The sequence below is a fragment of the Ursus arctos genome, unplaced genomic scaffold (assembly GCF_023065955.2).
Source record: "Ursus arctos isolate Adak ecotype North America unplaced genomic scaffold, UrsArc2.0 scaffold_26, whole genome shotgun sequence".
Lineage (NCBI taxonomy): Eukaryota > Metazoa > Chordata > Mammalia > Carnivora > Ursidae > Ursus > Ursus arctos.
The window spans coordinates 16,718,631-16,744,192 of NW_026622941.1; the positions used below are offsets into that span (position 1 = coordinate 16,718,631).

Genomic DNA, 25,562 nt, shown 5'->3' on the forward strand with positions numbered 1-25,562 from the left:
CTAAGGAGACAAGTATAAAATCTACTTCATAGAATTTTCTTGAGTCTTGGAAATGAAGAGGATGATACTGAATAAATGAAAGATCAAATGACAAATACAGGAAATAAAAGATCAAATAAATAGAAGATCAGATAAGAACATTGTTACCTCCCACTTCCCACCTGGTTCACAAGCAAGGCCACAGGCTTCCTTAAGCTAATGTCCAGAGGAAACACAGTAAGGGACCTCTTACCTTAGAATACTGGGTGTGACCTCAAAAGGACGATGTCTGGCAGAATATTAGATCAGCTTACGGCAGGAGGGAAAACATGGTGAAAGAATGGGGAAGCCATAGTACTTGACCAGGTAGTTTATACAAACATAGTGTTGGGTGACATTTTTGGAGCATCTAAATAGGAAATGAACTTCTTATTTAGGAATTTATAAAAGATATTGCATTGAAGTAAAACACAAAGAATGCATATATCATTAGTGTGCAGTGAAATTAATCAAGAGAACACAGCCATATAATCAACAACTAATTTAAGATATAGAACATTACTGATGCCAGGGAACGCCCCCTCCTGAACCCCTTGAAAAGCTCTCTTCATTCCAAAAGAAACATAGTCTTCTTTTTTTTTTGCCTCCTTTTGAACCGTACATAAATGGAATCACACCCTATGTACTCAGCATGAGACTTATCCATGTTATTCCATCATGTAGCAACTGTTTTTATCTGAACTATTAATAAAAAATAATTACAATCCATTATTGCAAATCATAGAAAATAATTCTATAAGTTGCCCACATTTTAAGACAAATTGCCATTTGAGTGAACCAATGACTTTCTTTTTATTTCATATATGGTGCTGATGAACCAAAGAATTATCCTGAACACTTTATACAAAATTATGATAAAAATTAAATACAATATCACATGAACATAGGAATTTTTTCATGCATATAGGAGTGTAACTATAATGTAAAAGGAATGATTTTCATGTATGGTCTATAGGATTCCTTTTGTTTCTTGGCCTTTGGATGATGGAACTTTTTGAAAATCTGGAGATCATCTACATAGATCAGTCACTTGAAAACGTTACATATTTACATAGACAACATTTTGCATTTAATTTCAGAGCATCAGACCACCTGAAGGAATTTGCAAATCTATGGTGCTGAGATGAGGAATATTAAATTTAAAGTTATACTTTTGCAAACAATTTTTTTTTTTCAGAGAGGAAGGGAGGGAGGGAGAAAGAGAGAGAGAGATGGGGGGAGGGGCAGAGGGAGAGGGAGAGAGAGACTCCCAAGCAGGCTCTGTGCCCAGTGCGGAGCCCCAGTGGGGGCTTGATCCTACAACCCTGAGATCATGACCTGAGCCAAAACCAAGAGTCGGACACTTAACCAACTGAGCCAACCAGACACTACTGCAAACATTAAAACACACACACACACACACACACACACACACACACACAAAGACTGTTTAGAACAGTAGTCTCCTTTTGTAGAGAAGAAAATCACAGATGTTTTTGTCATAATAAGTTTCAAAACATAGTAAGTAGGCAGAGAGTTTGCCTTTCTGGGTAGTTGAAATTAGACCACCAAGGTTTAATTAGCCTTGCCTTTGAGGAGTCTCAGATTTACTCTCTTGTTCTACTCTAGTCCAGATACAGTATATTGGGATTCTCTCAATCTCCCTCTCTTACTCTTCTACCATGTAATTTTTGAAAAGTCTTCAGAAATTCTTAGGTTTTTCTCATTTTATCACAGAATCATTTTGTGAAGACAATATCAGTCGGGGTCCAGTTGTAACTAACAGAAAGTACCCTAGCTATTTCATCCAAAAAGTTACTTAAAAGAAATTCAATGCTACCAAATCAGTGTTTGGGCAGTCTTGACTAATTCGAGGATCATACCATAGAAATGACCACTAAACTACCTGTGACAAAATCAGGAAACGAGAGGAGGACACCGATCCCCTAAATTCTGACTTCATGATCACAAAACGTGAGCTGGGATCTGGAGATCACAGAAGGACCACTGCGCCTGTTGGTTTGGGGAACGTACCACCTGCCGTTATCCAGGCAAGAAGAGGCTCCACCAGAATGGCTGGACCCAGGCTCTCTTCCACTAACCGTAATCATGGTGGGGCCCCTCTCTCCACTTAGATTAGCTCTGAATTCAAGACTTACCTGAGCGCACCTGATCAGTAGAACCCAAATTCCATCCAGAACTCTTGCTACAAGGTAGTCCTGGAAATACATAAGGAAGACCACAAGGGAGGGGAACCCATGCTGAGCAAGATTATTTACCTTTCATGCTGCAGATATCTCGTAGTATTCAAACAGGGCATCACGACTATGAGGATGTGATTATCACAACAACAGCAATAAATCTCCAAAATAAAGTTGATTTAAAGACTGTTCTTTTTTTTTTTTAAGATTACACTGTATTTAAGTGTCAGGGCTATTATATAACAGGAAATGAAGACAGGAAATGGAACTGATAATATGTCAACTGAATCTTATACAGTGAATAATAGACATTCCTCACAATATTTTACTATACTGAAGGTATTTTTGCATTAAATATTGCTTGAAATAAGAGAGACTGAAATTGGCTCAGTTTTACCTTTTGGGGGGGGTTTTCTTTAAAATGTCTGTGTGTGTCCTGCTTGTGGAGGAATTCTTCACTAAATTAAATATTTTTTGTAACAGAATTTGATATGCACATTCCAGATGTCTAGAGAGACAAGAAAATAGCAAAACATTCTTTATTTTTTCTGTATCTAATTAAACTTTTCCCTTATGCAAGTTAAGAGTATTGTATTGCAAATACTATGCATATTTTCTTAAAACTTTGCCTCTATAATGTTCTATAATATTGATGTCACATATGTATTCTCTGAAAGCAGATGTTCTATTTTTAATATATAAAAACAAGAGATCAGAATTTATATATATTCCAGGTAGCTAAGTATCAATCTGCTTTTGAACTCTAAGGAATGGCACTCATATTAGGGTTTTTCTGTAATTTATGCATAATAAAAATAATTCTGGTTATAATCAATAGCTCGAAAAGTCTTTGTAGCCCAGCATGGTACAATACAGGGAAAAGTAAGTCAGCTATTGAGGCAGTCATCGTATCTCAACTCTAAGGTGTCAGATACATCCTTATACCCTCCGTTCATTAAAACTAAGAGAATAACTCTCTGGTATGCTAATACAAAACGTTTTAGGACGTTTTCCTGCCAAACTGACCTCTATTCATTTAGGCCTTGTTAGTAGGTGATGATACTATTTGATAGATGACCTCACTTAAAATGGAATTCCACCCAGAAAAACTAGGAAAGATGCCACCTTATACAGCCCCAAACTACATGTGGATAATGTTTGTTAAAAGAAGACAATAATAGGACAACCATAAAAAACGTGGAGGTGTAACAGAAGCTAACTGTGTCCAGATTCTCAATTAGAAAAAAATGTCTCTGCATTTGTCACAATTGTATCTTTATCTCCACCCCTGCTCCTCTCCAGCTCTGACTTCTAGGGATCACATGACCTCCAGCTGGAGATACCACAGAAGAGCTCTAGTCAGCCGGGCTCTCGGCCTGGTGTTCTTGCCCCCTCCTCTGCCCATTTCTGGCCGGGCTCACCCTGAGGATCTTTGGGCGGTGTGTGTTGGTGTGTGAAATGCAAGCTTTCTAGTGCTATTGTCCCAGGGGCCAATCACAGCATTTCGAAGCATCAGAAAGGCTATTTATCGTGAAATTTAAAAAAAAACAAAACCCTACCTTCAAAGCCTTTGTAGGAATTACATAATTGCATATAACATATGCAAAAATGGCAAACCTCAAGGTCCACACAAAGTAGACTCTCCATCCACCTTAGCTCCTTCCTGCCTTCGCCAACTCCCACAGAACTGTGTTTGCTCGCCCCCTAGCGGCAGACACACGCACTCATCTTTGCATGAATTCAAACACTCGTCCTCCTTGCGGCAATGCCCCCAGAAGGTCCAAAGGTAAGACAGTATTATGTCCAAATCGAATACTTTGGAAAACCAAATGCAGACCTTAGAGAAACAAAAAGAAACGCAAATACTAAATGGAATACCTCCCTCATAAAAGACTATTAAAATGAGAAAATAAGCAGCGTAATTAGAGAGAAGGTAGAACACGTGCTGCTTGCCCAGCCTGGATATAATTTTTGGTTCAGTTTGTCACAATTACAAGTTAAGTAGCATTATGTCGTTCATGCTTAATTTACTTCTGAGCCGCTTAAAAGGACCAACTCTTAGTGTGTTTGTTTTGTGGCGACACATCTGTTGACACTGCTGCCATCTTCTAGTCAAACTACAGAAGTTGGTGATTACAGCGTCAACCCTCTGCTTAGAAATAAGACTGCCAAAAAGAAAAAAGAAAAAAAGACTGTCTTTAAAGAAACACTTATTTCTATATTGCAAAAATCTCCTGTAATTTCAAATATTGCAAACCATGTTTTTTTTTATAGCCAAATTTACTTCTTTTAGTGTGTTTTTGTTTTTTTTGTTTGTTTGTTTTTTGTGGGGTTTTTTTTGGTCAAACGTTAAGGGATAGCTACAAGGGGACTTATTTGTTCTTACCACACACGAAGTTAACAGTGTGCTGTCTAGATATCCATTCACATATGCTCTTATTTTTATTTTTACAAACACTAAAAACAAAAAAATTTTTCTAGTGGGTGCAAATGGACTTGTGACTTCAAATTTGAATTCTATTAAGGAGAATATATTTTTACCTGATATATTATTGAGAGATGAAGAGATTTTTGTAACAGCTTTTATATCTATATTCAAATCTCTCTCTCTCTTTTAGAGATTTTATTTATTTATTTATCAGAGAGAGAGAGAGCATGCACAAGCAGGAGGAGCGGCAGGAAGAGGGAGTTACAGACTGAGATAACCCCCACTGAGCAGGGAGCCAGACTTGGGACTGGATCCCAGGACCCTGGGATCATGATCTGAGCTGAAGGCAGACGCTTAACCGACTGAGCCACCCAGGCGCCCCTATATTCAAATATCTCTTAAACGATGTGAAAAACTCATATTGACTAACTGACCTAATGTTTATTAAATAAAAGTTTCTTTAAAAAAATTTTCTAGGAGAGAGTTCATGTTGAAATTATAGAATTAGCTATTTAGTGGTGACTTTATTCCCATTTTCCTCTTTTTTTACCTCGGCTTATCTTCAATTGTTGTCTTTCACAGATAAGAAATATTCAGGTCAGCAACATCAATAGGTTTTATTACCACAAAACCCCCAGATGTTATCATCACCTATTCTGCCAGTTTAATTAGAAATATTGAAATGTGCTCTATCCCTGTTGAGCTTCAGACTGTGGAAAATAGCTTGTTTTCCAAGTTCTTCAAATTCTTATACAGCTACTGCTTTGAAAAATGAATCATTTTTCACATTTTAATGGGACCAGAGAAGAAGCAAAATTTGCTCATTTTTATTTTCAGACAAATAACCCGGGATGTTTTAGAAAGGATTGATCACATTTAACATTGAGTTTAATCCTACAGATCGTGGTACTCTATTACAGGCACAAGCCCCATTTTTTTGCCAGCAAAATAGGACAATACGCTCTCAACATGTTACAAAATTAAGTGGACTGAAAAATTACAGGTAGTTTATTTAAAGACCAAATTTATTATTTCAAGACCAAATGGTTTGTTTTCTTTCATAAGTAATACTTCAGGGCAGTGATCTCTACATAGTTCTTCAGGAACCCAAGCTAATGCCTTCTTTAGTTCTTCAGTGAGGGACTTCCAAGATTCCTGGGCATCATCATTTCAGTCAGCCAGAAAGGGGAGGGCGCGTCAGACCTCCGAGTGGTCCAGCATTTCCACTAGAAATGAGCGAGAGTTCAGTCCCATGGCCACAACTACCTGTGGGAGAGAAACTGGGAAATACAGGCTAGTTACGTGCCTGTGAAGAAATATATTTACATATGTAATGGACAGCTACTAGCATTCTCTGCCCAAGCCTGACCTCTAATAATCAAATATCCATCCCTACATTCCTTCCCACATATGGAACAAGCGACTCTCCTTTTTTAAGGAGAAAACCTGAAGTCCTATGTAGCTCAAAGTCTAAAATCACTTGGCGATGCGTGGATTTCTCCATCATGTTCAGAAGCAGATCCTAGCGCTAATACCATTGGGATCACCGGAGAAAGTTGCCTGAGTAGATCTGAGTTCACTCTCTGATAGAAATTCGCAGAGCCCCCAGCTCTTCTGGCTAATGGGCTCTTTGTGGTCCTTTCTCTTCTTAGCCACACCTGAACGAGGTGTCGCTTAGATTTTTGCAACCTGATTCTGACTTACAAAAATTGGGAAGCCTGAATAGCTTTTAAGACTTGAACAATCTAAAAGCGTTTTAGAACACAGTGGTGGTTTCCTTGGCCCAACTAGTGGGTTTTTTTCTAAAATTAATTACACTTTCATTCTATTTGTGTAACTTTTACGTGCCCAAATCACAGAAAAAATTTCTCCCAGATAGTGTCCAACTCTTATTGTTTGGGTTTTTCTTCAATGTACCATTCAAACTAATGGCAGCTACCCGGCAACATTGAGTTCATCTAAAGAATAGGCTTAGTTGGGAGGGCACACTTTTCTATTAATGAATTGGGGATATATATACACATATATGTATATATGTGTATATATATATATATATATGATTTCTTCATTGTACTTCTAATTCTCAGATATATTTTGAATTAGGGAAGTTGCGAAATAGAAAAATTTTGAATAATTTAAGCGTTATATAAAAGTTCAATCCAGGGGATGCCTGGGTGGCTTAGTAGGGTTAACCGTCTGCCCTCATCTCAAGTCATGATCTCGGGGTCCTGGAATTGAGCCCTGCATGAGGCTTCTTGCTCAGCAGGGAATCTGCTCTCTCTCTCTCTCTCTCTCTTCCTCTAGGCCTCCCCACTGCTCATTCTTGCTCTCTTTAAAAATAAATGAATAAATAAATAAAAGTAAATAAAATCTTTTTTTAAAAAGTTCAGTTCAAATAAGCAACGAATCGTGCATACACCTGCATATGCGGAATAACGATTTTATAGGTATTTAATCATGTGCATTTACACAAGGATTGTAGAACATCTGATTAATATTCTCTCTAATTAAAGCTATATCTTGCTCAGTGGCCATATGTTTTTCACTGTATGTACTGGTATGCACATGTGTAAGTCTCGATCAAACTGGAGAAGACCAGCACATTTCACTTCAAATATTCTCTAATTATCTGCTGCTGTCTCAAGTTGAAAAACAAGTAGTTTAATGGAATGAGGTCACTGAAGCTACAAGAGTGAAAAAGAACCCATTAGTAAATAAGGAAAAGATGATCAATAAGGGAAGAATAGGTTGGAAAGGTTTGATGGGCTTGGATCCTAGATGTAATAAATAGTAAGTTAGGACTGGAGTTAATCAGCAATATGATATTTACGATACAATAAAGTCCTGGAAAAGGCACAAAAATAGAGGCTCGCAGACGCAGGTGTCCACATACCGCAGGTACACAACAAAATCAGAAACAAAATCATCATATACAAGATCGGCTCAAATAAAACCATGTAAAATCTATTTCTATTCCATAGAAGATATTTTCAAAATGTCTCCTAACTTACCAGCAAGAAAATTAGTCTTTCTTATGGAGTGTAATAATGAAACTATGCCCAAGGAGAGCAATCTGAGTTCAGAGATTGCCACATTCGTGCTGTGTTCTCTTATGAAAGTTGACATTGCATTAAAATGTCAGAGTTGAGAACTGTGACTTGAAACCAGGAATTCATTTTTCCAGCTACAAATGCTGGTTAGGAAAATTCACTTCGAGTTCTTACTAACTTAAAATTCTGTAATTAGTTGTTTTCTAGTGATTGATGCTTATCATATGATTTAACTTGTTGAAGGATGTCAAGAGCTAGTTAAGCCATCTTCTCTACAATAATATTTTAAAAACTAGTTTCTGATATGCTCTGTTAGCATACTGACGACAGACATGCAAAATAGCTGATGATGAGAATGTGTCCATGCCCAGCAAGTGTGGGAGTTTCCAACAACCAAAATAAAAAATATCTCCCCCAATGGTAATCTACAGGTTCAAGTAAGGCACAGAATGACTATAAATACAATTCCACTGTGGAACATGATACAGAGAGACAACCAAGAGTGAAATTCCTCTGAAACATGCAATCAGAGAACTTGACATCAGGAAGACAGGTTCTAATTACGGCTTCATTTATTGCAAGCTAAGTGGTTTTGTTTTTTGTTTTTTTTTTCCTTTTCTTTTCTTATAGCAGGAGTTCTAACTCTGAGCCTTGGTATCTTGTTGTACAAATTGAGAATAATAACACTAAGACATGTTTAGAATTTATTATTTAGCTCAAAGTACTCACAGAGGTGAGTATAACCCAAAGCTTTATTAGAGTTTAATTTTCACACCTGAGTATATTCACTTTTCTGAAGTATATATTCAAACCTCATGTGTCCCTTCCTAAATACATGAGGATCAATTTTGTACCTGAGTTTGGATCCCAGGAGGGAGAGAAATCCTTGCTTTCCTATGAAGATGTTCTTGGGAAGTATCAGAAATGCCCAAGGTGGAGGCAATATTACTTCGTCTATGAATTGCCTCCAGTCCCTTAAAAAATTATTTTATTTATTTATTTATTTATTTGACAGACAGAGAGAGAGAGAGCACAAGCAGAGGGAGCAGCAGGCAGGGGGAGAGGGAGAAACAGGCTCCCTGCCAAGCATGGAGCCCAACATGGGGCTCAATCCCAGAACCCTGGGATCATGACCTGACCCAAAGGCAGACGCTTAACCCACTGAGCCAGCCACGCTATTTTATACTTACACATAAGGTATTTCTTTCCTGTATAATATCAGAGCATTCTGAATACATAGTTCCTGAAGAACTATGAACTGAAATAAGGGTATGAGGTACTGGGACTCAGGATAGTTGCACCAATGGAACAAGATGACAGCAACAGGACATTAGTAGCTATCCTTAGAGGAGAAAAATCTCAAGCAGAGAGGCTCTCCTCGGTTGCTTCTCCAGCATCCATTTTCCCTTTCTCTCTCTTCTTAATAAGGCCCTGAATTTCCAAAGGGTGCCCCCTGACTAGGCCAGGACATTTGGTGCATGTCATAACCCCTCAGCTGCAGTGACTTGTGTTAAGGGTGGTCGCGTTAGCCATAAACAATCGTCCTCCTTCAAACCAGTCAAAGGAAAATTCAAGATTTGTTGTTGATAAAGAAGAGGAGAAAGCCTTTCTCTTTCTCTGTGAAGGAGAAAGCCTTTATCCATGGATTACCAGGAGCCCTCTTCTTACCTTGAGGACAAAGCCAGTTCAAATCGGAGGACAAAGCTGAGATTCACAGAAAAGCCTCATTCATGAGCTTCTGCTCCATGATCTTTGGTCATGTGAACAAATCCCAGTTTGAATTGCATTTTCCTAGATCTTGCTACTGAAACCATCGTAACTGCTACACAAGGGTAATAAAACTGCGACAAAAATTTGATACTTCATAATGCCATCTAATGAAATCAGACTGATACTGATTAATTTAAAAACCATTGTTATTATTATAAGCAAAATCTATGAGGTAGAGAAAGATATTAAGAATTGGGAAAAACAGCATGCAGGTGTGTCATAGGAGGAGAAGAACAACGAAAACTTGCAGATAAAGTCAAAAGTCAAAAGTGACTGTAAGCGCACCCATGTTCATGGTAGCATTAGTCACAAGAACCAAGAGCTGGTAGCAGCTTGGATGTCCACTGGCAGGTGAATGGATAAAGAAAACGTGGTATATATATGCAATAGGATACTATTCAGACTTAGAAAAAGAAGAAAATCCTGCCAGATGCTTCAACATGGGTGCACCTGGAGGATATTATGCCACGTGGAATAAGCTAGTCCCAAAAATAGATCCTGTATGATTCCACTTACATGAGGTATCAAAAATAGTGAAACTTCTAGAAACAGAAAGTAGAATAGTGGTTGCCAAGAGCTGGGGAAGGGGGAAATGGGGAATTGTTGTTCGATGGGTATTGAGTTTCAGTTTTACAAGATGAAAAAATTCTAAAGACGTGTCGAACAACAATGCAAACAGTTAACACTACTGAAAGGTACACTTAAAATAGTTAAGATGTAAATTTTATGTTACTCGTATGTTGTATTTTCTACGACAATTTTTTTTTTTAATGGCTCTGGAGGGAAGGGAGGGTGAAGATAGATTGCTTAATGGGTATGGGGTTTTCTCTTGGGGAGGTTTTTGGAACTGGATAGGGTGATGGCTGTGTAATGGGGAGAATGTACATTTTTAATGGCTAAATTTATATTATGTGAATATCACCTCAACAAAAAAAAAATTTTTTTAAAGTGACTGTGAAGTTTATGCAAAGTAGTAGCGAAGTTCACACATACTGTGGTCCAGCCAAAATAGAATAGCTGCACACAGGCTATAATCGTTTAATCGTCACACGCCCAAGGTATAGATGCTATCATGATCTGTATTTTACGGAAGAGCAAAACGAAACAATTTTCCGAGAGCACGTAGCTCGTAGGTCATTCCACTGAGGATTGAAGTGAAACCATCTTCACTCACAGCCTGTACTCTCTCTCCTTGCGGACGAGACAGAGTGAAGCTGGTGTCCAGAGAGGCTTCACGTACTGAAGGAATTCTTAGTCCCAATTCTGCCCACGTGGCTTCTAATGATAAATCACCTGTTTATTTAAGCAGCTTGAATGAGTCTCTGCTCTTTGCAACCAAATGACCCTCCCTCGATTTCAAATGACCCATATAGAGAGGGGCCTGTGGAACCATATAGGGGGCCCTTATGCTCAGAAGAGGACCCAGGAATCAGGGTCAGACTATCAGCAAAGGAAAGTTGATACTGAGTATAAACATGAGAGAAATGGGACCTGGGAAGAACCAGCTGGTGAGAATCCGTTTGTTTCAGCTGGAGGAGGAGAAAATTGTAGCAGATTGAAATTAAGGTTCGCCTGATGGTCGAATTTAAATCTCAGAAATTCTAGATGGAACTCTCACTACCCATATGCAGTCCCTGGAATCTCGATTAGATGAGTTTTGCCTTCAGCGGCATGTGCAAAAGTTCATACTGTTCATACAGGGAACTATCATTTTGACTATGCTATTTTGTTTCAGTTTTATTAGTTACAGGCTCATGATCTGTCACCCTGTTAAAAAGGTGAGGTCTTGGAGTTGGAATAGTCGGAGTCTAATTTGCCACTTTCTAGTCAAACCATTTAGATATGTCACTGAGTAGCAGTTTCTTCATATGTGGAATGGAGATAAAAATACTTCCCTTGGGGCGCCTGGGTGGCGCAGTCGTTAAGCGTCTGCCTTCGGCTCAGGGCGTGATCCCGGCGTTCTGGGATCGAGCCCCACATCAGGCTCCTCCGCTGGGAGCCTGCTTCTTCCTCTCCCACTCCCCCTGCTTGTGTTCCCTCTCTCGCTGGGTGTCACTATCTCTTCAAATAAATAAAAAATAAAAAAAATCTTTAAAAAAAAAAAACACCACTTCCCTTGACACATGTGGGGAAGAATAAAACGGAAAACATGTAAATTAACTACCCCAGTGCCTCATTGGTGATTCCAAGTGTTCACTATTATGTTACTATAATAACTGTAATTATTATTGCGTATGTAAAACATCTAACCACATAGAAAACTTCCTAAAATAACACTCCCTCAGTGAAAGCAAGTGCCATTTCCCCCCCACATATACTTATTTTAAATAAGCTTCCTGATGGAAAATGTTCACAGTGATTGATTTTTCAGGAACTCTGATTTTTAGCATTAAAGTGCTTCTGGACCTCTGTAAGCTTAATTTAAATATTTAAAGTTTACTGAGGCTTAGAGTCACCTCCTCATTAAAATCCCAAACATAATCCTACTGATTATACTTTTACTTCAGACTAAGTTTCTTTTTACTTACTTATTATGCACTTACTGTTTCTTTTGTCACTTTAAACTTTTAGTTGTAGCACTCAGGGGGCATCTCTGTCTTGTTACAACTTTGCAATTAGCTCTTAGATCTTCCCTAATTGCTGTGCCAGCACACTTCCCTCTCCCCTCCAAAGACACCCTACCTCTTTCCCCTGTGATGTGTTTCTTCGCCACAAGCTAAATGTATCAGTATCCCCTTTTCTAGTGGTAGGAAAACTGCTCTGACCTCACGTTCTTACTCTTTTCTCTGCCTAGTGGCTGGTATTATAAACTGTGGGCTTTTGGTTCTCCAAACCTTCGTCCACCATAACCAAAGCCAAGATTTCGGAACCCCAAAAGAACTTCTCAGGGTGCCTGGGTGACTCAGTCTGTTAAGTGTGTGCCTTTGGCTCAGGTCATGACCCCAGGGTCCTGGGATCGAGTCCCACCTCTGGCTCCCTGCTGAGCAGGGAATCTGCTTCTCCCTCTCCCTCTGCACCCTCCCCCATCCTCCCCCCTGCTCCTGCGAGCACTCTCTCTCTCTCAAATAAATAAATAAAATCTTAAAAAAAAAGAAAAAGAACTTTTCTGGCCCAAGAAAAGCAGAAGCATACAAAACATTGTTTTAAAAACTCTTGCCTCTGTTATAAAGGTATAAAATCTGTGTGTATGTGGGTGGGGGTATGTATGTATTATGCGTATATGAATGTGTTCTAAATGATAATGGTCTGCCATTAATATAATAACCGAAGTCTCCTTTAATTACTGCAAGTATCCTATTCCCTTTTCTACCGTTTTAACTTGTAACCTATGCGTGTCTTTTTTTTTTTTAACATGCGGATTATTTTTTCCAAGATAAAACTGGGTCTTGCTATTTTATGTAATCTGGCAATCTTTAACTTTTAACTAAAATATTTAGATAATTAAAATTTAATGTAAGTATATATGTGCAAATTTATATGACCTTGCTCTTTATTTTCTTTTTGCCTCAACCATTCTTTTTCTTTTCTTCTTTCTCTGTCTTTGGATGAACTAGTATTTTTTATGATTCCATTTTGTCTGTTTCTTTTGTTATTTTCTTGATTAGTGTAGGGTTTATAGAGTCCACCTCTAACTGAATGCCGTCCGCCGTCATGTGTTTTTATATTATCAAAGTGTAGCGTAAGGATTTCACCTCAGTATACTTCCATTTCTCTTCTCCTGGACTTTGGGATACTGTCGTTATATATTTTAATGTTGCATATATTATAAACCCAAGAACACATTGCTGTTATTTTCATCTATACAATTACTTTTTAAAGAGATTTAAATGATAAAAAAAAAGTGTTTAGCCATGTAGTTATTTCTAGTGCTTTTTACTCCTTTGTGTAGACCCACATTTCCACCTGGTATCATTTTCTTTCTGATTGACAGATGTGCTCGTTATTTTATGTCTGACAGACTTTATTTTGTTTTCCTTTGTAAAATTTATTTTTGCTGGATATAGAATTTTATGTCGGCAGTGTATTTTTTTCTTTCAGTATTTTAAAGATGTTGCTTCAATTTCTTCTTGCTTGTGCTGTTTCCTGTGCGAAATCTGTCATCTTTATCTCTGTTTTCTGTAAGTAGTATTTTTTTTCCCTTCTGGCTGCTTTTAAGGTTCTCTAACACTTGGGGCACCTGGGTGGTGCAGTCGGTTGAACTTCTGCTCTTGGCTTTGGATCTCAGGGTCATGGGAATCAAGCCCCCTGTGCGCTGAGCACAAAGTCTGCTGAGATTCTCTTTCCCTCTCCCTTTGCCCCTCCCCCCCAAAACAAATAAATGAAATATTTTTTAAAAGATTCTCTATCACTCATTTTGAGCAATTTGATTATGTACTTTGGTGTAATTTTCTTTATGTTTCTGTGCTTAAAATTTATGGAGTTCCTTGGAAAACATGAATTTATATATTTTATCAAATTTGGAAAATTTGCAGCCATTATTTCTCAAATGTTTTTCTGCCTCCCTGTTCCCTCCTTTCTTTTGGGGATCACCATTATGCATTTTTTAGGGTACTTGAAGTTGTCCAAACTTCACTTTTACACTTTTACCTGTTAATTATTTCCTTCTGAGTGTTTCATTTTGGAAAGTTTCTATAGCTGTGTCTTCAAGTTCTCTAATCCTTTTCTCCTTCAATGTCAGACCTGCTGTCAATTACGCTTTATGTACATGTCATCTCAGAAATTCTATTTGGGTCTTTTTATTATTTCTTCTATGTCTCCAGTTAACTATTTTAACCCAACTGTTTTTATATCCTTTTCTACTAAATCTAACATGTATGTCAGTTCTCAGTCAGTTTTGATTGTTCGTTTGTTTGTTTTCCCTTTTAATGGTTATATTTTCCCAAATCTTTGCATGCTTGATCATCTTTTTTTTTTTTTTTTTTTTTGACAGAGATAGAGACAGCCAGCGAGAGAGGGAACACAAGCAGGGGGAGTGGGAGAGGAAGAAGCAGGCTCCCAGCGGAGGAGCCCGATGTGGGGCTCGATCCCACAACACCGGGATCACGCCCTGAGCTGAAGGCAGACGCTTAACCGCTGTGCCACCCAGGCGCCCCCATGCTTGATCATCTTTAATTGGACGCCACACATTTTGGATTTTACCTTGCTGGGCGTTGAATTTTTTTTTATTATTATTATTCTTACAAATATTCTTGCGTTTCACGCTGGTATGCACTGTTACTCAGAAATAGTTTGATCTTTTTGTGCCTTGCCTTTAAGTTTGCTTGGCAAGACTAGAGCAGTATTTAGTTTAGGGTGAATTATTCACCACTACTAAGGCAAGACCCATCTCCACACTCTATCAAAATCCTGTGAATTACGAGATTTTCTAGTCTGGCTGATGGGACTAAGCACTATTCCTGTCCTTGTGTGAGCACCATGTACTCTTTAATACTTTCATATGCTTCTGTCCTCTCTGTGGACAGTTTCCCCACACATGTGCATCAAACAGTGCTCTGCTGACTACCTCTAGAGACCTTTTAAGAGTTCTCTTGTGCAACTCTTTCTTCTCCTGTTCTCTGTCTTGTGAATACTAAGTGATTTTATTTTGCTTTTTTCTAATGGCCAATGATGAACATATTTTCAAATGTTTATGTTCCATATGTATATTCTCGCTGTGAAATATCTGTCTATACTTTTTGCCCATTTTATAATTAGATATTTGTTTTTTTAATGTTGACATTTAAGAATTCTTTATACAGTATAGTTAAAAGGCATTTTTTGTCAGATATGTGACTTGCAAGTATATTCTTTTGTCCTTTCATTCTTCTAACAGGATTTTTGCAGAGCAAAACTTTTTAATTTACTGAGATCCGATTTACTGGAGTTCCTTTTTATGGATTGTGTGCTTGGTAACATGTTTAAGAACTCTTTGCCTCGTCATAGGTCCCAAAGATTTTTTCCTAATTTTTTTTTTTTTTTAGAAAATTTCCTGTTTTTTATTGTACATTTAAGTTCATGATCCATTTTTTGTTAAAGTAGGCTCCATGTCCAGCATGGGGCTTGAACTCAGGACCCTGAGATCAAGCCCTGAGCTAAGATCAAGAGTCAGACCCTCAATCAACTGAGCCACCCAGGCACCCCCATGATCCATTTTGAGTTAATTTTTGTATAGGTATGAGATTTATGTGGAAGTTCTGTTCTTTTCTTATGGATGCCTACTTGCTCCAGAATAATTTGTTGAAAAGGCTCTTTCCTCCATTGAATTGCTTTTGCATCTTCATCAAAAACCAGCTGAACATATTATATGGTCTATTCGGAGTTCTCTGTTAGGTTGCATTGACCTCTATGTCTCTCTCTGCCAATACCACCTTGTCTTCCTTACTCTAAGTAGTATATACTAAGCCTCAACTTCAAGGAGAGCCACTCTTCCCATTTTATTCCTCTTTCTCAAAATTGTTTTGGCTATTGTAGAGCTTCTCTTTCAATATAAATTTACAGAAAAAGCTTGCCTATGTCTACCAAAACCAAACCAAACCAAACCAAAACAAACAAACAAACAAACAAAAAAAAAACGAACCCACAAAACTTGCTTAAGTTTTGATAGAAACTTTTAGGCTATGAACCAATAAAAGAGAATGGACATCTTGATTATGTTCAGTCTTCCAATGCATAAACATATCATTTACTACTTTTAATACTTTTTTCCACAGACATAAATTTAATCTATCAAATCAATATTATCATTGAAGGGCATTATAGTTCAGTCATAATAGATCTTCAATCCATCTGTTACCTTGTCTAAGAAAAATCTTCAGAAATGCCAACCTACCATTTTAGCATCCTGTTTAAAACCCTTAAATGCATCTCTACTTTTGTCTCCATGAAAGAGTTCAAAAATCCTTAAAAATCTATTAACCCCTACCTGTATGAATAAGTACATTAATTTTTTTTAGCTCAATGGCATTAACATTTTTATGAGAATTTTCTTGCCATATACAAATAGTGTTAAATACTGGAATTTTCTCTGAAGGTGACTTCTACTTTATTTTATCAGTAAACATTTCTTATGAACAAGCTGGTATGGGAAAAATACGTAGGATTACCCTTCATAATATGTCATCATATTATTCTACCTCTCTTTATCTTGAATGCTCTATTAATATTCAGAAATCATATATCTTTGGTATAATTTAATAACATATAAATAGAAGTGCTAATCATAATTTATTACAGAAGACATAACAAAATTTTACACTATTCCACTCATTTTTAAAAGTTATTATAAAAGTACTTTAGAAAAAAATATGACATATCCTTGAATATAATTTTTAATTTATTTATGTGAAAATGTATTAATAAGTATTATATGTATTTATTCATGATATACATAGAGAAATTTAATGAAATGTGAAAAAGGGCAAAAAATAGCATAGGACTGGTAAAATAGATTTATTACATGGTTAGCTTTCATTGTTCTTAAGGAGAAGCTTTAGATGAAAAACATTTCATTGTCATTAAACTTTTTTTACACATGCTTAAAATATTTTATTAGGTTCAAATTTTGTATGGTAGGTTAATAACTGTCAAAATATATGTTTTGATTAAAGCATAGAACATTAGTCATCGTATTTTTGAAAGTCTAGTATTGTTCACATTATTCCAAAAAGATAAAGAGCTACATTAATGGCTGCTTTTACATATAAATTATTTACAATTAGATTACAGATGAAAAATGCTTTCTATTGCTGAACATACATACACACGTGTGTGTGTGTGTGTGTGTGTATACACTTTAAGCACTTTCTAGTATATACTATGTTAGGACATTGCATTGAAAAGGAATAAGGAACAGAATGGTTTGGGATGAAAATTCTTTAAAATTTCTTTAATTAATTTTGTATAACGTCTGTTGTGAACACTGGCAGAAGAAAACATTGCCTTATGTTTCAAGGCCAGCTATTGAGAAACGCAATGAGGCTAATATTAAATAGTTTGAAATTCACAAGCAGCATCACCCATCTTGCTGGAGTAAATAGGTTTCAGATCTAAACCTGAATTATGATTAGAATGGCATTTTTTTCACAGAAATGAGGAATGATCTGTGCAACAGAAAGAGATATCCATATACATACACATATGCATATGCATATACATAGATAGGATCAAAAGCAGCAGTTTCTTTTTATGGAGAATAATTACAGAAAATAAGTGTGCTGGTCGTCTTTCCTGTTATGCCTTTACAATACGAAATTAGCCTATAAATCTGATGCATTTGGATTTTTATGCTCTATTCCCTCAGAATCTTTATTTTATGTTATTTTAAATAAACTCAATTTAAATAAACAGTCACATGGAAAGTGTATATAGTGGAACAGCAAACAGCTTGATGAATTTTCCGAAATGAAACCATAATGTAACCAGCACCCAGATAAAAAAACCAAATTGATTATCGAAACCCCCAAAACTCCTTCTATTGTCTTCCAGCTACGTCACCCAAGGGGATACTCTCTCCTTGCTCACAACAGCATATAAGTGTGTAACATATGTGCACACTTTCGTGCTATGTTTCATTCCCTCAGATTCTATTTGTGAGATCCCTTCATGTCATTGTGGGTAAGTGTGGTTATTTGTGGTTGTTACGGTACACTATTCCACTGAATGAATAGACCAGAATTTATACATTCTAGGACGTTTGAACTTTGGAAATGAGCCCAGGTTTGTAGTATGGAGAATAAGGCTGCTAGGAGCATTCGTGTTTCATGGCTATTTGTGTACAGACATGGTTCAAATCAATATTCAGTAACACAAGAGGAAGGGCCATTCCTTTCACGAAGTCGGCATCAAATACATGTTTCTGTTTTGTAGGAACCGTTTGTAGACATTTCCTTTCAGGTTAAGGAAATACCCTTCTATTCCTGATTTGTTAAAAGTTTTCTTGTGGGTGTTTTCTGGGGACAGTACACTGTAGTAAGTATACTGAATTTTGTCAACTCTCTTTTCTATAACTATCAAGTTGATTGAATGAGTTTTGTCCTTTTTTAAAATGTGGTGAATTGTATGGGTTATCTTTTCTAATGTTAAACCAACCTTTCAATCCTAAAATAAACCTTAGTTTGTTAGTTTTTCATATATGTGTGTGTGTATCACATATGTAGTAAATTTTAAGTAAGCATTCATACAGTGTGTATAAATACATATACATGCACTTACAGACTTCAAATATATACATAGATACTTCTAAATTCTATTGCTCTTCTTTTGCTGAGATTTTTTTTTTTTTTTGCATTTACTTTGCTCAGCAACATTTGTCAGTAATTTTCTTCTTTTCAATTCCTTTGTCAGTCTTAACTGACCCCAGAAACTTAGGAAGTGTTCCTTCCTGTTTGTGTGATGTTAGAGTTATTTAAAGAATCATGTCACCATTCCATTTTCTTTAACTTTTTTCCAATTTCCATTACATTTCCTTCATTGACCTCTCAGTCATTTATGGTATTTTGTTTTGCTTCTGAGCAATTGAGAATTTTCTGATTATCTCTTAAATTTCACTACAATCAGAGCCCATGCCCTAAGTAATAAAAATCATTTTAATTTTAATGACAGTGCATGGTTAACTTGGGGAAGTACTATATATGCTCTTGAAAAGAACCCACATACTATCTATAGGTCTAACAGGTTGATTTTCTTAATTACATTAAAGTCTTCTATATATTTTCTCATTTTTGTTTGCTTATTGCAGTCTTCCATTAAGATTACGCATTTGTCTGTCTCTTTTTGTTTTTTTGTTTTTCTGCCAACTTTTATTCTTCATATTTTGAAAGTGTGTTATAAGTATATAACAGTTTAAGGCCTTCTTGCCTTGAGTCCTTCTTGTCAGGTGTTTGGCTTTCTTCTGATTAGTGTTCGCATGTTTTGTTGCTTTCGATCCTGTAAGAATCTCTCTGTGTTCTTACATTCAATAGATATCTCTTACAAGCAGGTTGCAGTTGTCTTTTGTTTAGGACGTCTGGCTATCTAAGTCTTTTACTTTTGGTACAATTACATGAAACCTACGTAATGATGTATTTGGGTTTTTAAATACATCGAAAATGTTATAGCATTTAATTCAATTGTCTTATGATTTTCTCTCTCTTTTCTTGCTTTCTATGTGTAAATCAAAACTTTTTATTACTTAGATTTATCTTGCTAGTTTCTAATTTATTAATCTTATTTACTTCCTGTTTAGTGGTCACTACAGATTCTAAAAATATTTTATATTTAACACTCCATAGTCTGATACAATTATTTTATTTCATTTTTCACTTCTTTGGTAATACTAGACCGTAGGAAACTTCAACTTCATTTACCATTTTTTATCATATTTCATGGAGATTTAAAATTCATAAGACATTGTGTTGTTTTGGAAATCGGTATTCAATCAATATTCATTTGTATTTGCCCTTATATGTGCCCTTTCTGGGGGCTCTTATTCCTTCTCGCAGAACTCCATTTTCTGCTGGAAAGTTCTTTTGCCAGAACAACTTCACTTAGTATTTCTTTTGTTACAGATTAGCTAGTGACAATTTGTCTCAATTTTGGTTTTTCTAAACTTGTGAACTATCCCTCAGTTTTTAATTTACCAAAAACACTATTTCACCTTTTCTTTTGAACAATATTTTCACTGCATATAGATGATTGCTAGGGTGAGAGCTAATTCCTTTCAGCACTTTGCAGATTTAATTCAATTTCCTCTGACTCTCATCACACCCACGGAAAGGTCAGCCATCAGCTTCCTTGTTGCTGCTTTGAAGGAAATGCAATTCTGTTTCTCTGCCTGCTTTTATTTTTTGTTATTTTTGATTTCAGTGCTCGTACTGGGCTGTTCCTAGGTATAGTTATCATTATATTCATACTAACTATTTCAGTATATCTTGAATGTATTGTAACTAATTTTTCCAATAATGAAATACTTTAATTTTGTTAGAATCCTAACAGTTCTGATATTGATTTCCCCCTTTTCTATGTTCTCTACTTTCGGACTCATCAACAGTAATGCTTCTTCTACGACACTTTTCTTTTTCAGTGTTCATAATTTTTCCCCTATGCAAATATTCAAATATTTTTTATTGTCATATCATTTAGTTCTATTATCTTATACTGTATCTAATTTAGTGCTGGACTCTTCTAGTCACTTTACTTAAATCTATCTACCTATTATCTATCTATATATGTCTATCTGCATTTACATAGGTGTCCATTTATATTTTCTGTTTCCTTTGTTCTTTATATTCCTATTTTTTTTAAAGATTTTATTTATTTGACAGAGATAAAGACAGCCAGCGAGAGAGGGAACACAAGCAGGGGGAGTGGGAGAGGAAGAAGCAGGCTCATAGCGGAGGAGCCCGATGTGGGGCTCGATCCCATAACGCCGGGATCACGCCCTGAGCCGAAGGCAGACGCTTAACCGCTGTGCCACCCAGGCGCCCCTATATTCCTATTTTTTGACTTGTTTTTTACCTCAGACTGAACTCCCGACACTATGTTTCTGAAATATCATAGAGGCTTGTATACTATTTTCAGGTCTTATTTTCTGTATATTGAAAATTTCTCTCCTTCATTTCACAGTTCAGATAGAGAAGTGGTTGATCATCTTAATCTTAACAGAGATTATGATAAATCAAAGCTGGGCTGAACTTCTAGTAAGTTTGAGTCCACCTCTGATTTACACTGCTTCCCAGGTTTCTGTTTCGTTTTTGTTTTTACTTTTAACTAAAAATCGTATGTATTCCATGGCTTTTTCCTGTATCAGTAAAAATCTCTAATTTCTATCCTCATGAGAATGGTAACACTCTCTTATGCTATTCAAAATTTTTCTGCAAAATTTAGACCTGTGCTCCACGCAGCCTCAGCATTTGGCAAATGTACTGACAGAAAATTAGCTATGTATATGAGTCTCTAAATTTCCATGCATAATTCTTCTGTTTTCCCCGTCCTTTCTCAGTAACCTTCCTCTGGACTTTGCAATAGACTTCCAGCTGCCCCAAATGCATGGTCTAGCAGATGGCCCGGGGGTTGTAAGCGTTCAGGAAGCCATCCTTTATCTCTGAGTTTTTCTCCCTTCAGAATTCTCTCTACTTCTTTTTATTCCAGCAACTGTCTACTTCCTTCGAACAGATTTTTTCTGTTAGATTTATGCATTTTTATTTTCTTTAATTACATGTATTTGATTTATGTTTATCTATACTAGACGGGGTTGCTGATCCACCGAGAACTACTCTATCCCCATCAGAGCTGAAAGTCCCTACCATAGAAATTATAAATGCATGTGTAACAATGTATAAAGTTAAGCATTTTCTTGAATCTTCTCCTGGAAAGGCATGCTCTTTTCTAGATGTTTAGTTGTGTTTTGAACTTTCATCTGTTCAATTAATAGAATATCGTTATTGTTTTACACTGTCATTTTTTTGTCTAGTCTCAACCACATTTACAATATATCTGATGCATGACTGTTACCTCTTGGACTTTCCTTCCGAGACTATTTTTTTCTCTGGATGATAAACATTAATTATAACTAGGTAAGTTTTCTGCTGTGTAATTGCATGAGTTTCTAGGTGTTACTTTGTTCAAATTTGAACTCTAAATGAGAAATAGACAGTTGTAAAAATTATTAATGAATGCAAGCTCCCAAAGTTAGTTTTGGAACAAAAATAAGTCATGTTCAAAATTAAATACGGCATTATTTGTGTCTTTGGCCCGAGAGGTTTGGTGTTAGTTTGTAACTCTGAGACTCCATGATTTTAAAAGTCTACTTTCTTCTCATCTTTTTGTAAAACCAAAGCTAATGAAGCTGCTCTTTACAGTGCAGCCAAATCCACGTTAATAGAGTGCAGATTATTACGGAAGCTATAATAATCGCAGAGAAATTGATAAGGACGGGAATCAGTGCCTGGCTTGTTAATTGTAAAAGCTTTTACTATAAAAAGAAATTATTTAACAACTGCACTTAACTAGTTATGAAGTTTTATTAGAAATAGAGATTAATGGTTCCTATGGTGTCTCGTGCAGGTTATAAACCATCATTGTGTTTAAAGTAAAACTGTGATATTCAGATGCTGATAATCTACAACCAGGTGAAGGTTTGGAAACCATAATGTTTCACTTTTCTTTCATGTTTCATATATTTAAATGATTTTATTGACAAGAATATAGTGAGAGATGCTTTGTGACTAATAGAACCAAATGTTCAAATATTATCCTCTCCAACAGATAAGATTTTCTGGAAGAAATTATATCTCAATTCTACCAGCTCAAACATTTTAAGATCCCCCTTAATATAGAATACATTTGATACTTTTCTATTACATATAAAGCTTAAAATTGTCTCTCAGGACAAGCAATTTACAGACAAAACTTCTCCTTTTACTGTAGCTTTCTAATATTAGACCCTTTCAGGAAAATATATTCCAATAAAGAAAAGTAAGTGAGGATGTAAGAAACATGTGTGGACTGGTTTTTGTTTGCTCTCTGGTACTTGATGTCCCTGGTCTCTGATTTGATGCCTCCAATTCTATGAAATAGGTATTGTTATTTTTATTTTCAAGGTGTGATAACAGCAACAAAGGAAGGTAACATGCATCTAGAAAGTGTGAAGCTCTAATTTGAAAAGAGGTGTGTCTAAATTTTCCCACCCACGAAGCTTTAGATGTGAAAGTAACAGAGACAAATAGAAGGTGGAAAGTTTCAAAGAACAGAAAGGGAATGGGGGCCCCAAAATCGCTTCATCATCTTCACAACCCTCTGGTGAGGCAACTCTCTAGATTCTAGAAATCCACTGATCATTTGTGTATTTTTTCACTTTTTTTCTTTCATTATATATATATATATATATGGTCCATTTTACTTACAAGCATCCATCAGGAATGAACTAAGAGAAGTGAAGTGGAGAAAGAAAGAGAAAAACAGACACACACAGAGAGAAGAGGGAGTGTGTGAGTGCTTTGGGTGTATTTGGTGGAGTTTATGGGACTACAATATATACTGTTACCCCAGTCAACACCAAAAATTAAGTAGTCCTTCTCAGGGACTTTGCATCCGGGAACTAGATGAACTCCAATAGGTTGACACAGGAAAGCAATTTAGAAAGTATTTCAGGCTGTGGTAAGGATTATTGACCTTATTTTAAGTGATGGCTAATTTACATTTTGTTTCTGTGAAACCTTTTGTGATTCACACAGGAAAAAAACAATAAAGAAAAGAAAAGAGGACATAAGACAAATGGACAAAGGAAAGGGGAAAAAAAGAAGGAAATTACAGGAAAAAAGAAAGGAAACCAAAAGAAGAGAAAACGTACCATTTGTACATCACCAGTATGTCATGGACAACGAGCAAACTTTCCCCCTCACTCCGTTTTATATGGAAGTTTCTAGCTGACACTATTGAGTTACTTGTGATAATGGATGATGAAGAGTTTGCTTCATCGGTGTGTGATTAAATCAGTCTCCAAAATCACATAAAAGAGACAGGAGATAATATCATAAAGTTGGAATTCATGTTTTGAGAGAGAAAACGACGTTTTGGATGAAATCAGAAAGGCGAGTCAGGGCTGGGGACTTCTGTAATATTTAGAACTTCAGGGAGATTAGCAAAGGTAGGTGGATTTTTAACATATTTGACTCTGTGACATGCTATATACGTTCTTTTATTTCAGAACTTATAGGCCAACTTATCTGAGAAAGTTTAGTAAAGATATTAATTGTTCTTCGGTGCTCTGTAGGCTCTAAATTGATGACTCTCGAATGTAAGTTGGTGCGGGAATGAGTCTCAGGATGGCTTGCCCCCTACACCAGCAGCAGAGATGTTCCATCAGCAACGGTTGTATGTGCTCCCACTGACAGTGAATTCTTTGATAGCAGGTGTCATATGTCACGGTGCTTATTTTCTCAGTCCTTCCTCTTCTATACTATAGGTAACAGGATTCCTTCTTGCTGGCTCAGGTATGCGCATGGGTAGCCCCAACTATGACCTCAGTCAAAAGGAATTTAAGAGACTGCCAAGGGTTTCTTATTACTATGTGAGAGAACCACACACGCATGAAATCTGTTCTTCATCCAAAATTTGCAGTTGCTTATGTAACTCACTATGTCTTCCTCCTTGCGCAGCTAATGACCTTTATGTCAAGACAGCCTTCTAAGGAACTAGTGAATCTGTTAGGTCCTAGCATGTGTGAAACCATAAACTAGCAAACATACATACAATAGTTACCACAAAAATACTTTTTGCAAATAGGATGTATATAAGATTTTAATTAAAACCTAGTGGATGTATAGATTAAATGAGTTCTAGGGCACCTGTTCTATTTTTAATTCCAAGCTCTCAATTCTTTAAGAAATATATATTCCACTAATAATAAAACTACTCTTATTTCAAGACTACAGTTAAATTATTGGTTGATACAGTTTATTTTGTGGCAACCACATGAGGTGTTCATCTCTTTTATGGTTGTGTTCAGTGAGTACTTTTATAAAAGTATTTCACTTGATCTAAGAGTCTTATAAGTTTAATTTTACTATATAAGTGTGTGGTCCCTGTTTCAGTTTGAAAGGGTGAAAGAACACTGTTCGGTGCCTAGTAAAGGAAAAGTTTTAGTCTAAATACCAGAAAATTATTCTTCCCAAACTGAGACAGCCACCCATGTACCCATCGCTTGTCATCCTCACCTGTCATAGCGGAGAGTCCTTTCTCCTATGTGCTTCCTAACATTCATATAAGACCCGTATATCATGGCACGATTCTAGTAGCAACAGCTAACACATTCGGCCTGCTTTCTGGTAACTCAACAGTAGCAAAGAAGGAACCTAGAATTGTTTGTTCGTCCTTATGTACGGATCTATCCAAAATGAAACTACTCTTTCAAGGAGCTTCCTTGCAAACACCATCACCTTTAACTACATATAATACAATTATCTGTTCACCAGGATAGCATTATACTACTACAGAGTGAGAAAGAAAGTATTTTATCAATATTTAAAACAGCTGACTCTGGTACATCAACAGAAAGCCAAGAATAAAGAGTATGACAACCAAAATACTAAAATTCCTTACTCTCATAGAGCCGGTGATACCACTCAAAACATATCCTCG

At 36.4% G+C, this 25,562-nt stretch overlaps 1 pseudogene; it reads left to right on the forward strand.

Annotated features, from left to right (window-relative positions):
• The first annotated feature begins 3,984 nt into the window (after positions 1 to 3,984).
• LOC113258071 (telomere zinc finger-associated protein-like) overlaps positions 3,985 to 25,562 on the forward strand; it is a 31,908-nt pseudogene continuing 10,330 nt past the window's right edge.